We start from the raw sequence: 16,077 nt of genomic DNA on the forward strand, positions 1-16,077 counted from the left end.
ATTGAACTAAATCCTTCATAAGCTCGTGCAACACAAACCATCTAGTACTTCAAATTATCCGCAAAGCTTGCATTCACCCTCATAACAGTCAAGACAACTCTCATACGTGATCCAAACGCAATCTGCAGCACATATAATTCACTGGTAAATGAGGACTCACTACAAAACAGCATAGGGATCACATGCCCTCAGGACACCCCGCAGGAGATAACCCACCTGCTTCGTCTCAAACTAATATCTCTTTATACTCTTCCACCGTCATAAACATCACACAATCACTTAATCTTCCCGAGTCTAAACTCAAATCACGACATGAAATCTACTCCATTCCCCAACTAAACAACATGAAAAGATCCTTCAACACACCTATAACTCCGGGCTATATATCAAATTAAAATGGAAATAAAGCACCAATAGTTCTTTCTACCCTCAAGCAGACCCTCCTCGTCACATCCAAATCATATGAACACATCTCACAGTCACATCATACTCATCACGTAGCCATCCAGCCATCACTTCCACTAATAGGGACACTACCGAACATATAAATCAGCACGCGCTCACACAATCAACACCTCAACGCTCAAGCTACAGGCAAAGCCCGACCCCAAGTCCTCCAGACTGGCCCAACATCAACACACAGAAATCATGTCTCACCTCTCGTTTAGGGAATCACAAGTCATCGATGCACAACTGATATCGAGCACTGATGCGCGCATACGAATGCATTGAAGGAATTTCAAGAGTTACATTTCAAGCTAAATCAATGTCGCACGATAAGAATTCAAGAATGTGGGATTTCCTAAAGGTTCTGCAGCCTCTCGAAGATAAGTACAGACTTCTCCGTACTGATGCGTGAGACTCTACTAAAACTGCTCATGACTCGTAAAACCTACGTAACCTAGGCTCTAATACCAACTTGTCACGACCCAAAACTAACCATGTCGTGATGGAGCCTAATATGGTACTAGGCAAGCCGACGCACTACCAAAACCAATCAATATTTTCATTTTAAGACAAAACCAAAGCTATTTAATAATAAACGTGCATAAGGAGTTTAAATCAACACAACAGTGTGGAAAGAAAGCCCAACATCGAGGTGTCACTAGTTGTGAGCATCTACTACAACCGTCTGACAACATCAAGACTAACATAGCTTGGAAATAACTGAATACAACTAAGGGAGGGTAAGGAGGGAAAATAGCAGGGCTGCGATCGCCAGACATCTACCTTACTAACTCTGATAGACCTGCCACTAAGTAATCAACACCCGCTACCGGGTTCAGAAATACCTGGATCTGCACACAAGGTGCAGGGAGTAATGTGAGTACACCAACTCAGTAAGTAATAAAAGTAAATAGAGACTGAGCAGTAGTGATGAGCAATAAAATATATACAGTTCATATCATAAAATCTCAGTAAAATATAGCAGGCTTTCAAAATCAGGGTTTTAAATCAACTCAGCTCAATTAAATAAAGTTTCGGTAAAACCATTAAAAACATCTTTCAATAGTTTTCAATGAAGTGATGAAATAGTGAGTAAAAATCATGAAAATATAAACAGCCCCTTAGGAAAAACTCACTCGTATACATCCCCTCGGGCAACATAAATTAAGAACAGCCCCTCGGCGAACATCACTCGTGAACAGCCCCCTCAGGCAAACATGAACCATAAACAGCCCCTTCGGCAAACCTCACAGTCACTCATATACATCCCCTCGGGCATTACCTTACAATCGCTCGTAAACAGCCCCTCGGGCACAATATAAATAAGGAACAGCCCATTGGGTAAAATATCATATCACTCACTCAGGGTACCCGCGCTCACTGGGGGTGTACAAACTCCGAATGTGCTCCTACAGCCCAACGCTATAACAAGCCACCTCGTGGAATAAATCAATCAGGCCCTCGGCCTCATAACAATCCACCTCGTGGCATAAATCAATCAGGCCCCGCGGCCTCACAAAAATCATGAATCAACAACAACATGCTATGGCGTGAAGCCCGATCCCATAATATCCTCACAACATATGCCCTCGGCCTCACTCAACCAGAAACCTCTCAATCCACCCGGGCTATAAGTAAAACAGGGTGCTCAGTCCAAAAATATCATTTTATGCATCATAACGGAATAATAAAGACCGAGTTATTAAATCAACAAACACAACATGACTGAGTATAAATCTTAAATCAAAAACGGTGAGAGGATAATAAGAAAAATCCCCTAAGGGTCTAAAAAGCTCTGGCACAAGGCCCATATATGCATTTAGCCCAATTTATAGGAAATTCTTTCTAAAACGCATAAGTATCATATAATTTAAGTCAAATATGCAACTTTATAGTTGCTACGAGACGGACCAAGTCACAATCCCCAACGGTGCACGCCCACACGCCCGTCACCTAGCATGTGTGTCACCTCAAAATAGTAAAGAAATGTGAAATCCGGCGTTTCATACCCTCAGGACTAGATTTACAATTATTACTTATCTCAAACAAGCTATGCAGAATTTTCCCTTGATGCTTTCTGATACAGTATATAAAGTACTCATTCATGTGTTTAACATTTGATTTCCATTTGTAGGTACTTTGTGTATAAAATGGCCTCGACAAATGTTGAAAATGTGCAAGAATATGTTCCCCCAGCTATGGAAGAAGAGTATTTTGATGCGACAAGATTCATGGTGGCTGAGTGTGAAAGGAATTATGACAAACTCATGTCAAAGAGCATTGTCAAAGAACGGGGCATCCGTTTGGACAATGTTGAGGCTAAAATGCTGGAATTTTTCCAAAGACTGACCGATAGTGGATGGATATGCTTTGCTCCTGAACCAATCAAAGCGAACTACACAATAGTTTGAGAGTTTTATGCCAACGCCTTGAAGACTAATTTTCAGGGAGATGTATTCACTTTTGTCAGAGGCAAGTGGGTTAACTTTGGCCCCGAGGTAATAAATGCACACTATGGGCTTCACAATGCTAACAATGAGATATACAGAGCCACATGAAGAGAGAGAGGAACACAGTGGTTGGTGGAAAAGCTTCATGACGGTGTAACCGACTTGGGAAAGAATACATAAAGGGGTTGATTCGCATAAATTCACTGGGGAAGCCAAGATTTGGCTATCCATTATCTGTGCCAGGGTTTTTCCATCTAGAAATGAGACTGAAGTGACGCTTGAGAAGGCATTGATGATTGCTAGAATTATGGATGGCTTGCCAGTAAATGTGGGCCAACACATCATGAGTGAAATTGAGGAAGCTTGCAATGGAATGTCTAGAAGCCTATTCTTTCCCTCATTGATCACTCAATTGTGCTATGATGTTAAGGTGCTGCCGAGCCCAACTGATGTTGATAAGGACCCTGTCGTAGCAATTTATCCATTGTTTCGAAGATGGGCAACTAGCAAGAAGAAGAAGAGAAGGATTGATGTGCTATCTCCTTCATTTGGGCAGTTTGATGAGTCCGCTGAGGGATCCGGTGGTGCCCCCACAGCTACAGCAGGATCACATGACCCCATGACTCCACTTCCTTATGGACCCCCCACTATGCGCCACATTTCCCATTAGATCTATGGTGTTGATGCTCATATTCGACAGCTTGTCGCAGGTTAGCTCTCTGGTCCATTTAGTGAAGGCACTTTGACTGGGTCTGGTAAGAAGCCAGCGACCTTGGATGATGTAGTGCTAGAGCAAAAGGCAATCAAAAGCAGATTAGAAGACTTGAGCCGGAGACAAGGAAAAGTTGAAAGGCGATAGATGAAGTTCAAGGAGCACGAGAAGAAAAAAAGCAGGTTTCTGCCGAGGATTATGCACAAGATGAGTTCACTATGTGGCTCAAAGGATTCTGAGGATGATGATGATGATGAAGATGTGGAGCTCAAATTTCCCACCACCTCCAGCTCCGAGTGATGCAGTATTCAGGGAGCACTTTCCACCATTTTATTCTATCATGTTTAGTTGCATTGGGGACATTGCAACATCTTTAGTTGGGGGTGGCTTCTTGTATAACTGTTGTTATGGCAGACTGGTATTGTAGTTGTTTTCATTTTGTTGTTAGTATATTTTTATGTGATGTGTGATATTATGATATTTAGTAGCTTCTTAATTTCTTGTTTGTTTTTTATATATTTTTTTTAGTTAGTTGATGTTTATTAGCTTCTTATTTTTTTATTAGCTTCTGTTTTATGTTAGTGGCGATATCCTTGGTTTTCTTTATACCACGGTTTTTTCCCAAGGATGCCAATTTTCTTCTTGAACCGGGTAATTGTATAGAATTTTTGTTGACTTTTCCTGATGATGGATAACTAGGCAACTTTCTTAAGAGAATTAGTCTTGTAGTTAGATATAGCTTATGTTAATTTAGGAAAAATAAATGGTTTGAGTTGGGATTCGTGCCCATTGACCAAGTTGTGGCTTGCTTGGTACCAACATGATTTAAACCTTGGCATACGAATTTTTGGGTTGTTGAAAAATAAAAATAATTGAAGTAAAAATGTCATGACTTTTAGACTCAAATTTTGGCTCTTTGATTCACTAAATAGCTTCCTATGCTATATGCAACCTCTTCGAGTCATTGGTTTCAATTGGATTTTGGATTAGTATCCCACTTGAGTGTTCATGTGCCATGTGTGGTAAGATTTATTGTGAGTTCTTTTGCATTACTTGTAGTCTAGAACTTGCCCCGAATGTGCTTCAAGGCGAAATTATAGACTAACTTGGTTTGAAGAATGATATTAGGCCTTCCTTGGACCGTCATTGTGCCTTAAATTTCCTACCCTTGAATATTTTCCGTAGTTAACCCATTTTGAGCCTTTAACCTTATTCTTTGGTAACCATGTTACAAACTTTAATCCTTTGTTCTTTATTTATCTAGATTTTGGCAGCCTACCTCCCTAAGTACTTTGAAAGTATAAATATAGGCTAAAAGCCTAAGTTTGGGGGTGAAGGTTGTAAAAGTTGTGATATGGAAGTTGTTTGAAAAGGTGGAAGGTAGAAAAAAAATGAAACTTTCCTTGATTTTGAAAAAAAAATAGGATAAAATGATTAGAAGTTGTGAATAAAGGGAAGATTAGATGTGAATGAAAAGTGAAAAAAGGATGGGGAATGTTTTCGAAGGAAGTAGACTTTGATTGTAAATTCTGTAGTGCTTGGAGAGGTGTTGAGTCACTCTAACTAAAATTCTGCTCTACCTTAACCAAAAGTCTAAACTACAACCCTTTAAGTCCTAATAGATTTTTAACCAAGTTGTCTAAATTAGTGGAGGAATACATGAAGGGCAAGCCTATGGTACTACTTATATGCATTTGAACATCTTTTTGAGAGAGAGTTAATTCTTTCCATTTGATATCCCATTTTTTTTTAATTAAGATTTATGAGTGTGGGATACTCTCTTAAATGTGAGGGCACATGAAATTTGAGTTGTGAATTTAATCCCATTTTCAATTGGAAGGAATGTCCAAAGAAAGTTAATTGTGATAGAGAGGCAATTTTGAAGCTTTAGTGTCATGACTTGATTGCTACTTTGATTTGCATTAGTGTTTGAGCACTTGAAGTATAATGAAGTTCATGAGAAGTGCTTGATAATTCATATGTTGTGGAGTAATTATTGGTACCAATCGAAGTCACGTTGTTGTGCTTATAGTAGACCTATTTGGCTTGGGATGATATGGATGCATTGTTGAGTTAACTACTTGGGAGGAGATTTTGTTGCTTTCATTGCTTGAGAACAAGCAATAGTTTAAGTTCGGGGGTTTGATAAGTTTGTATTTTACCAACTTAACTTGTCTTTAAGCCTATATTTTTGCTATATTTGAGTGATAAAATCGTGTATTTGATGTCATTTACTTCTATTTTACAGGTTGTATGTGATTTAGAAGTAATGGTGAAGAAACCAAGTGAAAACAAGTAAAAAAGGAGCTAAAGTGGAAAACAAAGTCTGCCCAGTTATTACACTGTGCGATCGCAAGGAAATTGTATGTGATCGCACAAGTCAACAAAAGCAAGGCATTGCGAACACGGGTAAATGAGTGCGAACGCATATAAGGAAGCCTGGTCAGCGGCGCAGGACTATGTATGCGATCGCATAGCTTGGAGAAATCATTCTCTGCGATCACGGTTGAACTGTTGCGAACACATAGTGTATTTTCTGGGTAGTTCTGGGCAAAAATGGAATTTCACGTTTGTAATCCCCAAACCATTTTTATACTCATCCATGAAGATATTTTGGACATCTTTGGCTTATTTTCAGTTCCTAGAACTAGAGAGAATAAGTATTGAAGCTAGGATTTTGCACACACACTTGGATCTTGAATATTTGAAGCTTGTGATTAAGGATTTCTTACCCATTTATATTTATTTCTTCATTTCTTTTCTTTGTATTGAATATTTAAGTGTGTAGTATTTTATCCAACTTGAATCTTGTTTATGGAAATATTCATGTTTAAAGTGTGGATTAAATACCTTGTTGTACTTATGTATTGAATGTTTTTTATCCTTTTATGAAGTGAGTTATTGTTACTTTAATTATTCTTGTTTTTTAATGTTTCCAAAGGGATTATATAACCCTAGGACTCGCCCATTAACTCCGAATTAATTTTGGAAAAGATAAATTGGGGTTGGGAAAGATTAATTAACAAGAACTTGAGGCGTTAACCCTCATTTTATAGATTCTACCTGGGGATAGGATTGAACTACTTGTAGCCAAATCCGGGAGTTCTTAATCTCTTAATTGTTTTAGGGATAATTCAGTTAGGAAGTCTTGTTAGTCTTCAGAAGAAGCTAATTAAGAATTATTACCCGTGGCTAATTAACATAAACTTGCTCATATTTGTAAATCGTGAAATACATTGGATCGTTACTTGAGTGTAGTTCCCGATGCATCCATACTTGTAGTCATTGATCATTTTACTTGCTTTCTAGGTTAGTTTACATTTCCGCATTTAGATATAAAATATTTTCAAAACAAATTCTTAGTGTTTGGCATTGCACGATAAGTGATAATTCTCTTACATTCCTAATTGCCTACATATTATTGTATATGGTATTCGACCCCGACTCATAGTTGGGTAAATTATATTGCATGCAACCGTGTCCATTTACTTTTTAGTAGTGGATTTGGACGTCATCACCGGGTAAAGAGGGGCAGCTGTTGATACCCAATTTTTTCCTATATTTTTTATATGCATAAATACCTTCAAAATAACATATATATATATATATATATATATATATATATGCATATATAAGCATGCACAAGGTTGTTATAATTTTTTCCATAATTTTAAAGATTTTAAATTGATTTATTTCCTTCCCTTTTACTCGTAAAATCCCCAATAATTATCCCTAAAATTATTATTATGGTGATTTAGTCATTTAATTTCTATATTTATACCAAAATATGGTTAAAATATTTTTATGCATTTTTATAATTGCATTTTGTATTTTAAAGCTAAATTGCATATCATTACAATGTTAGCCCTGTTAATGTATAATTACATTTATATGCATAAAATCGACCTTTTATATTTTGAAAATGTTGAAAATCTATTTTAAATTATTAGTACATGAAATTATTTTTTAGAAATTTTTTATTATAAATTATATAGGGATAAATTGGCTATTTAAAATATAGCCAGAATATATTTCAATTTTAGCCTTAATTTTAACCCAACCACAGCCCAATTTCTTATTAAATTACCCGACCCAAACCCTAAACCCGCCTACCCGACCCAAAACTAATTAAATCATGGCCGTTGATTTGAGAGATCAACAGCCCGTATTAACCCCTTCCTTTTTTAATTATAAACGACCCTAACCCTATCTCATTCTCCCGAACCCGCCGCCTCTGTATTCTCTCATCTCCTCTCCTCTCTCATTAACTCAACCTAACCCTATCCCCTTTAACTGCCGACCTCTCTTCCCAGGTTTTCTCCGGTGATCTCCCATCAACTCCTAAGCCTCCAATGGCTCCTCTAATACCATGCTTTCCTTCTATAAGGTCTTCAAGGTCCCAGAGCCATGCCAACTTGCATCTAGGGTTCGTCACTTGTCTGTTCTTGGCTACTTCATTGTGATTTCGAGCAAAATCATGTTGTATTTGTTACGATCCTTAGGATTCTAGACAGGTTCTTTCATCTCTATATGGATTTCTTCTGAAACCCTAATTTCTTACAATATATCTTAGATCTGTACAGATTTATAATGATTCGATTTTGTTTCTTTAATGTTTTACAATGTTCTTGGAACTCTTTTACGAGAATCGTTGATTCCAAGTTCTTTTCGTCTTCTTCTAAAATTAGGGTTTTCGGAACTTCTTCTAAAACTTTATTTAAACTGATTTTTTATGTTTAAACTTCTATTTCTTGCATATTTCGCCTGATTCTATGAGTTTACTACCTTTTCAACTCGCCTATGTTGAAAGCCCTAATTTTTCTAGGTTTCTTCATTTGATTTTATGACTAGCCTGTTCTTGTTTGAGTTTCTGTGACTATCTCACTTCGAATGTGTTTCTACTGAGTTTCTTATGCCAAACCTATATCAGCTCTATGTGCTTGTGTTCATCTTGAATGGTCAAGGCTTGCCTCTTTGCTTGTTATGTTTGTTACTCCTATCTCACTCTATTTATATGCTGAAACGTTGACTCATGACTCTCTCCTTGATTAACTCTGAGCTCCTTGTTTCTTGGCTTGATTTGAGAAACTTCCCTTTAGACTTTCGGTTCTCCTATTTTAACTTGATTATTTGCTTATTCATGGGAACCCATGTTACTCTCCATAAATCAGTAATTTTGAATCATTGATTCCATGATTTACTATATGCTGATTTTCGATTATGTCCATATTCTACAACTTTATTTTGTTTTCTTACCTTATTTGGTTAACCGAGTATTTTACTAATTTTTCATTAGTTGTTTTCTTAATTAAACCCTTATGTACTTACCCCTAATTGTCTATTTTGTACCTTATGCTCTACTTGATTTCTTTCCTTAATCATTTCTATCTATTATTGTTGGTTGATTACCCCTTAATTAAAGGATTACTTGCATTGATTTGATTCTAATTAGTGTTTGGTTCCATAATTACTATGCTACTATGATTCTTGCCTTATTTTTATCTAATTTCGAACTACTATATATACACATTCTCTCATTAACACAAACAGACGAACATTGATTCAAAAACTCTCTCTCTTACACTAAAAAGCTTTCTGCTCTCTTTTGTGTCACTTACTACTGTCTAAAGTCAGCTGGCTGCAAGCCAAGGATGACTACTGGGCTCTCTTTCACTTTGTGTTTACTACCCCTTCACTGGTATGTTCCAATTTTAATTCAACTCCCAAAAACAATATGTTTGTCCTATTACTTCAATTTATCATATTTCTAATATGCTTTTACCTATGGTTTTATTGTTCAACCTGCAATTAGAATGTCTACTTCATTGTCTTCTCTACTTAATGTTATATACCTCTTAGGATCCCCTTATAGTATGTCTTAATGTGTCTATGTATCCCTGATCCCTGGCATGCCCCCTTCCTGTGTAAAGTAATTGACTATCCTAAGCTTCTTGATTCTGTATTAACTCTACAGTTCATGCTAGACTTTTCAAGGACCCCTCTGGTTCTGTACCTATGTGTATCTATGTTTACTATGTGCTCTATGCTTACCCCAAATCCCCATTACCCCCTAAGTGGATGTGTGCACCTATCTGACTTCATGTATTGAAGTGCTGATGAACTTCTTCTAGTTCTGTATTTGGTTTGGTTGATTGTAGGTCACTTACACTTTTTTAAATTGTATTATTAAATAACTCCCTATGTGTTTTACAAAACCATTTCAAACAAACCTCCTTTTAATACTGTTTTCCTACTGAAACCTTTCAAACTGTGTCAAGCACTCTCACTCTACTCCTAAGTCAATAGGTTCTGCCCCCTCCAGTATGTGTACTGCCTTGGGATCCTCTTGAGAACCCTCTGAACTCTGGCAACTGGGTCTGGCTCTTCCACATTGCACTTAATCAATTTGGTTACCAAGTCTAGGTGTAAGCACTCCTCGGGATCCTCGAGATCCTTAGGGAACTTTGATGCACATAGACAATGATATTGTCTATGAAATTGGCATTTGAGGCTATTAGAGGTTTTGTGAAATCATCTGGGCCTATTTGTAGGCTCCCTATAGAATAAATTCTTATTTTTCTTATCTACTTATGTAATTTATTCATATGGTCTGTAATAATTTGTAAACGAATATTGGGGCAACTAGTGAAAAGGGTGGGTAGTTACATATTTGTGGGGATAATACAAGTAGAAACCATGCCTATAGGACTTATATTGTTGCTATGTTTGCCTTACCACGTTAGAAATCCTGCCTGTAGGTCTCAAGTGGTTCCATATTAGAAATAATGTTTATAGGTCTTAAAATCAACTTCACAAGTAGATGTCATGCCTATAGGATATAATCCAACGCAACTTCTGTTATAATGGATATTATATGTGCTTTCATTTGTTACCATGCCTACCAGTTTCTAACATCAGTTTTTAAACAATTAGATATCATGCCTATAGGGAACAACATAAGAAGTTCTGCCTATAGATTTAAACCAGTTTAGTTTAAATAAATCAATCTAGTTCACGATTAATTCACTTCGAAACTAGTTTAATTAGTGGTTTTGTTTTTCTAAAATGAATTCTTAAAAAAACTGCTTTAATCTATCATTATATAACATGCCTATAAGGATTCAAGAGTATGTTTTAAAAAACCTGCCTTGTTTTACTATATAAAACGAAGTTATCAGTATTCCGCGTATAGGCAAGCGTATAGGGCGTTTTCAAAATCTTGCAATTCTGATACTATTTCTGTCACTTGATGTTGTTCTGATTTAACATGCTTAATAAATCAGTAGGCAAACTGATAGGGCCATTACTTCTGAGTTTATAAAATAAACTGCCTATCTTTTGTGTCTTAATATTCACTTAGACATCATGTCTTAGGATACTATTTAACAAAAGGCCCTTATTTGTGTTTGAGTCGTGCTACTTATGTGCATTGTTTGTGGAGGTAAACTCGAGCATTTAATTGCTTCTTTCCTACCTTATGTGCTAAGGTCCTAATTGTTCTTGCCTGTCGCCTTAGTATTTTCTCCTTTAAACCTTAGGGTTCTATCTAGAACCACATATAGGTAGAGGTCCTAAATCCCTCCAGGACCATTAAGAAGGGGCGGGTAATAGCATGCAATAGAGATTGCTGACCAACACTCACTTTAATGACCACTAAGGGGGGTAGGAAGGGTAGATGTGGGATATGATAACCACGCGCTAATGTCACATGTATCCCGTTTGTTGAGGAGTGTTTACCGGACATTTTGTGGGGTTATCCTATATGCTAACCAACCTAGGACTCCTCCCTTTTCCAAAATCCTTTTTGTTTAAAACTTTGTTTTATACAACTTGTTCAAAATCTTTATCTTATTATTTGAGTTATACAACGTGCTTTACTTGCAACCTATTTGATTAAATTATTTAGCTGTTAATGGACTAATCGTAAATATAAATTCGGCCGGAACCCACGGTTGTGGACCACGAGGGGTCCTAACACCTTCCCCTAGAGGTCATTTCGAGCCCTTACCCTAATCTCTGGTCATGCAAACCAATCTAAGAGTTAATCACTATAGGTTCCCTAACACACCATAACCTGTTAGATGGAGACTCTTCAAACACCCAATTCCCAAAAGGAAATGAGTTATTACCCCCCATGAATGTCGAAACCTGAACTTCTCTCTCCGCGGAGGGAAAAAAGGGGGAACGGCAGGCGGTATTGGTATAACCTTTGGGATCTGATCAACCTGGACTCGGTGTTCCGCAGTGCGGGCGGTGGGAGTCTGTGCTCCTCCCCCGGCCTGGGATGTGGCTGTTACAAGGGGAATCGGCCCTGTCTGAGCTAGAGTGGTATAGATGCTCATGAACTATGCAAGAGTCTCCTGAAGAGCTAGAATAGTAGTAGCAGTAGGCGTATCAGGTGCCTGGAATTCGACTGGAGCTACTGGTAGCTCCTCTGTGGTAGCTCGTGCGGGTGCTTTGGCTGCACCTTGGGCGCGTCCTCGGCCTGTACCCCAGCCCCAACCTCTAATGGTTATAGCAGGGTGCGCGGGTGCCTGGTCATCTTCGGTAGCACGTGTCCTCACCATCAGTGAGATAATAGAAGACAAAAGTTTAGAATTGTGATATCAAAATCTCGCACGACAAGGAAATCAAATGAAGTGGAATTTTCCTAACAATTACATAGGCTCTCGTAGATAAGTACAGACATCTCTGTACCGATCCGCGAGACTCTAATAAACCGGCTTGTGAATTTTGACGCCTATGAACCTAGAGCTCTAATACCAACTTGTCACGACTCTAGTTCGCCCATCGTGAACTATCGTGACGGCACCTAGTCTCTACAACTAGGTAAGCCTAACAATTTACAGAAAAGGAAAACAACAAATAAAAACTAATAGAAACTGCGGATAAACATAATGAAAACGTTTAAGATGTCATTCGGCATATACAAATACACAATCTCAACTAAAAATATCTCCCAAAACCCGGAATATCATGAAATCACAAGCTATGGATACTACATAGTGCTCTAACTCTAGGATGTCTAAACCAAAGTAAATATAGAAGGGCTATAACTACAAGAGGGAATAGAGAGGGACTCCTCGGTCTGCGGATACGATAGATATACCTTGAAGTCTCTGAAAAATTGCCTCGCCTCAAGGATGGTAGGGGTGAGCCGAGGAACCTAGATCTGCACATGAAAAACATGCACAAGAAGGGCATGAGTACATCACAACGGTACTCAATAAGTGCCAAGCCTAACCTCGGTCGAGTAGTGATGAGGAAAGTCAGGGCCCTACTAATTATAGATTAAAAAACAAGGTAAAACAGAATAGAATACGATAATATAATTTAAGTGCTAACAGTCCATAACAAATAAAAACATAGAAAGAATCTAACTTAGTACATAGAAATAGCAACAGAGGATCTCCCGGGATACCGTCCCGTAGTCCCAAAAGTAAATGTCCAGAAAATCTCCCAGGATACCGTCCTGTAGTTCGAATCATAAAGATGCATGGGAAACTCCCGGAATACCAATCCGTAGTCCCAAAGGAAATATCCCATACAGGGGATCTACCGGGTGTTGTCCCGTAGTCCCTATTGATACCCAATTTTTTCCAGTATATTTTAATACATAAATATACTTTCAAAATAGCATATATGCATATATAAGCATGCATAAGCATTTTTATAATCTTTTTTATAATTTTTAAAGGCTTCAAATTGATTTATTTCCTCCTTTTTTATTCATAAAATCTCCAATAATTATCCTTCAAATTAATTTTGTGGTGATTTAGCCATCTAAATTCTATATTTATGCTAAAATATTGTTAAAATATTTTTAGTGCATTTTTAAAATTGCATTTGCATTTTTTAAAGTCAATTTGCATATATTTGCAATACTAGCCATATTAAAGCATAATTACGTTTTTATACATAAAATGGTCTTTTATATTTTTAAAATATTAAACAACTATTTTAAATTATTTTAGTATACGAAATTATTTTTTCAAAATCATTTATTAGTTATTATAAATTATATAGTGTTAAAATGGCTATTTAAAATCTAGCCTAATTGCATTTCAATTTTAGCCCAATTCCAACCCCTCCCCAATCCCAATTCAGCCCAAAACGGAACCTAAATAACCTAGCCCAATTTCTGATTAAAATACCTGACCCAATACCGGCCAAATCCTGGCCGTTGATCGTTTTGATCAACGGCCCAGATTCTCCCTTTCCTAATTAAACCGACCAATACCCCCCTTCCCCAAACCAAATTCATTTTACATCCCACTCGGCAGCCCTAAAGTCCTCTTTGCTCTAAAAACAGTCTCAAACTAAACCCTAATCTCCAAACACCGACCCCCCATCTATGGCCATCTCCGGCGACCTCTCATCATCTCTCAGGCCTCCAATGGCTTCTCTCGTGTCATTCTTTCCATCCCTAAGGGCCTCAAGTGACTAGGGCCATGCCAACTTGCATCTAGGGTTCATCTCTTGCCTGTTCTTGGCCATTCCGGTGTGATTTCGAGCGAAATCGTTCTATGTTAGCCACGATCTAAGGGTTTTTCAGTATGTTTCTCCACCTCTGTATGGTTTTTTGTGAAACCCTAACTTCGTCTCTAAATCTCCTAGATCTGTCCAAATCTAGGACGATTTAAGTTTTTTTCTTATGTGTTTTACAATATCCTTGAGATTCTCTACCAGAATTGTTTGATTACAAGTGATTTCTTCACCTTTTCTAAAATTAGGGTTTTCGAAATTTCTGTTAAAACTTTGTTTGGGTCTATCAGAAATAGCCTCTCGGCCCCTATCGGGACAGGGGTAAGGTCTGCGTACACATTACCCTCCCCATACCCCACTATGTAGATTTTACTAGGTAGTAGTTGTTGTTGTATTAAAACTTTGTTTGATGATTCTTTGTGTTTAAACTTCCGATTCTCACATGTTTTTGACTAATTTTATAAACTTGTTGCAACCCTAGCTCGTTTGTACTGAAAACCCTAATGTTGGGGGTTTTCGTTCGGTTTCTGATATGGGTACTTCTGACTGTATTCTTGCCTTAGTTTCTTGTGACTTCTCATGATTTACTTGTCCTAGTATGCTTCTATTTAATCTTCTTTGTTCAAACTTTCACTGATATTATGAACTTGTGTTTGTACTAGCTATTCATGCAAAACTTGTATGCTTCTCTTTGAATCAGTGTCGTTTAACCATGGGTTTTTTCGAGACTGTGTGAAATTCTTATTGTTCATGCCTTACCTCATTTTATATGCTAAGCATGCTGCTTCTTTCACGATTTTCTGAACCCTTGATTACTCTGAATCCCTTATTTTGTGGTTTAATTTGACTACTTTCCTTTAAACGTTTGATTCTTGCTTCTTTACTCAATTTCATTGATTTGCTTGCCTTAATTAATTTTTCCATACCTTGTCTGCATTATTACTTGATTCTTACTGATTATTTCCCTAATTAGTACTTTATGTACCTAGCCCTTAATTACCTATTCTATACCTAAGGCTTTACTTTATTCTTTTCCTTAAATACCTGGCATGTTTACCGTTGATTGAGTTATCCCTTGATTAAGGGAAGATCTTGCTGATTAATGGGTAACTTCCCCGATTTACTACTCAATTGATCTCTTGCCTGGTTTTGTTAAGTTTTCGACTCCTATGTAAACCTTATCTTCCTTCAAGTTAACAACCATAACAAGGCACTCTAGTTCATCTACACTATTATACTCCCAAAAACCCTCTATTCTATTTTGTTCCTTACAATTCCTACTAGTTAAGCCGGTTGTAAGCCAAGGCTGACTACTAGCATTATCTTTACTCTGTATTTTTCCTACTCTCCTGAACTGGTATATTCTGATTAAATTCACATTCCAAGATATATGTTTACTTTGTTACTGCAGTTTATCAATCTTGATTTCCAGTTTTATGTGCTAGTCTACTTAGATGCAATCAGTATGCTTAGATTACTGTATCACAAAGCATGTTTCAAGCTTATGATTTCATACTGTTTAGCATGACCAAACCCTGCTTGTTCTAATACCTTGAGTGTTTTTCATGAAATGTTTGTCTGGTACAGTTTGTTCTAATGTAATTCTGCTTGTGTCTTAAACCTATGTGTTCCCAACTTAACTTTGTAACTACCATCTCTGTACTAGATTGACATCACTAAGGGGTATGCTAGGTGTTCCCCTACCTCTATCCCTTGTGTGAGATTTGTTCTGAAGCTGTATGTTCTCTAACCTGATTTCTGACTATTTTGAATGTCTTCTAAACTATTCCTACTCTTAAAACTTTGTTCTGACTTTCCTAAAAGTTCTTTCTGCTACTAAGACATTTTTTCTCTGTCTACCAAACTCTTTCTGTGTCAAGCACTCTCCAGTACTCGTAGAATATTTAGGTCCCGCCCCTCTGGCATGTGTACTGTCTTGAGATCCATGAGATTTCACTGAACTCTGGCATGTCAGAGCTGGCC

Source organism: Nicotiana sylvestris, chromosome 6 (genome assembly GCF_000393655.2).
Source record: "Nicotiana sylvestris chromosome 6, ASM39365v2, whole genome shotgun sequence".
NCBI lineage: Eukaryota > Viridiplantae > Streptophyta > Magnoliopsida > Solanales > Solanaceae > Nicotiana > Nicotiana sylvestris.